Genomic DNA, 2,278 nt, shown 5'->3' with positions numbered 1-2,278 from the left:
CTAGCCCTAACCCTAACCCTAGCCTAACCCTAAGCCTAACCCTAAGGGAGCAATTTGAAAGTGTGGCCGGCGCGAGGGACGCCTGTGCGGGCGTGGAGAGTCGATGTGGAGTCCTTGTGAGCATGGAGTGTGTTGTAAGGGCGTGTTTCTGCCTGTGCCTTGACCCTAACACTAACCCTAACCCTAGCGCTAACCCTAACCGTAGCCGTCACCCGAACCCTAACCCGAGCCCTAGCCCTAGCCCTAACCCTAACCCTAACCCTAACGGAGCAATTTGAAAGTGTGGCCGGCGTGAGGGGCGCCTGTGCGGGCGTGGAGAGTCAATGTGGAGTGCTTGTGAGCATGGAGTGTGTAGTAAGGGCGTGTTTCTGCCTGTGCCTTGACCCTAACCCTAACCCGAACCCTAACCCTAACCGCGGGTGCGGGGGGTTGAACAAACACCGGGGAAGCCATTAACCACCAGCGGGGAGTACATTAAGCAGTTGCCCTTAGTCTCAGGAGCAGCGGGGAACAGATTATCCAACAGCCGGGAAAACATTCACCAACTTCGGGGGAAAACATGAACGAAATATCGGGAAGACATGAACCAACGGCAGGCAAAACACTGGGGAAGCCAGGAACCAACAACGGGGAGTACACTAAGCAGCTGCCCTTAGTCTCAGGAGTAGCGGGGAAGAGATTAAGCAGCAGCCGGGAAAAGATCAGCCAACCGCGGGGGAACTCATTAACCAGTGTCGTGGGAACGCATTAACCAGTTTCGTGGGAACTCATTAACCAGTTTCGGGAAAACTTCCACCAAAGGCGGGGAAAGCATCAACCAACGGCGGGGAAGCCATTGTCCAACAGGGGGGGGGGAGCACATCAAGCAGCTGCCCTTAGTCTCAGGAGCAGCGGGGAAGAGATTAAGCAGCAGCCGGGAAAAGATCAGCCAACCGCGGGGGAACTCATTAACCAGTTTCGTGGGAACTCATTAACCAGTTTCGGGAAACCGTCCACCTAAGGCGGGGAAAACATCAAACAACGGCGGGGAAGCCATTGTCCAACAGGGGGGAGCACATTAAGCAGCTGCCCTTAGTATCAGGAGCAGCGGGGATCAGATTAAGCAACAGCCGGGAAAAGATCAGGAAACCGCGGGGGAACTCATTAACCAGTTTCGTGGGAACTCATTAACCAGTTTCGGGAAAACATCAACCAAAGGCGGGGAAAGCATCAACCAACGGCGGGGAAGCCACTGTCCAACAGTGGGGAGCACATTAAGCAGCTGCCCTTAGTCTCAGGAGCAGCGGGGATCAGATTAAGCAACAGCCTGGGAAAAGATCAACCAACCGCGGGGGAACTCATTAACCAGTTTCCTGGGAACTCATTAACCAGTTTCGTGGGAACTCATTAACCAGTTTCGGGAAAACCTCCACCAAAGGCGGGGAAAGCATGAACCAACGGCGGGGAAGCCATTGTCCAACCGGGGGGAGCACATTAAGCAGCTGCCCTTAGTATCAGGAGCAGCGGGGTACAAATGAACCAGCAGCGGGGAAAACAACTTCGTGGGAACTCATTAACCAGTTTCGTGGGAACTCATTAACCAGTTTCGGGGGAACTCATTAACCAGTTTCGGGAAAACTTCCACCAAAGGCGGGGAAAGCATCAACCAACGGCCGGGAAGCCATTGTCCAACAGTGGGGAGCACATTAAGCAGCTGCCCTTAGTATCAGGAGCAGCGGGGATCAGATTAAGCAACAGCCGGGAAAAGATCAGCCAACCGCGGGGGAACTCATTAACCAGTTTCCTGGGAACTCATTAACCAGTTTCGTGGGAACTCATTAACCAGTTTCGGGAAAACCTCCACCAAAGGCGGGGAAAGCATGAACCAACGGCGGGGAAGCCATTGTCCAACCGGGGGGAGCACATTAAGCAGCTGCCCTTAGTATCAGGAGCAGCGGGGATCAGATTAAGCAACAGCCGGGAAAAGATCAGCCAACCGCGGGGGAACTCATTAACCAGTTTCCTGGGAACTCATTAACCAGTTTCGGGAAAACTTCCACCAAAGGCGGGGAAAACATGCACCAACGGCGGGGAAGCCTTTGTCCAACAGGGGGGAGCACATTAAGCAGCTGCCCTTAGTATCAGGAGCAGCGGGGTACAAATGAACCAGCAGCGGGGAAAACAGCTTCGTGGGAACTCATTAACCAGTTTCGGGGGAACTCATTAACCAGTTTCGGGAAAACGTCCACCAAAGGCGGGGAAAACATCAACCAACGGCGGGGAAGCCATTGTCCAACGG

This window comes from Mustelus asterias, unplaced genomic scaffold (genome assembly GCF_964213995.1).
Source record: "Mustelus asterias unplaced genomic scaffold, sMusAst1.hap1.1 HAP1_SCAFFOLD_3519, whole genome shotgun sequence".
Classification (NCBI taxonomy): Eukaryota; Metazoa; Chordata; class Chondrichthyes; order Carcharhiniformes; family Triakidae; genus Mustelus; species Mustelus asterias.
Note: the sequence above shows the minus strand (reverse complement) of the source record.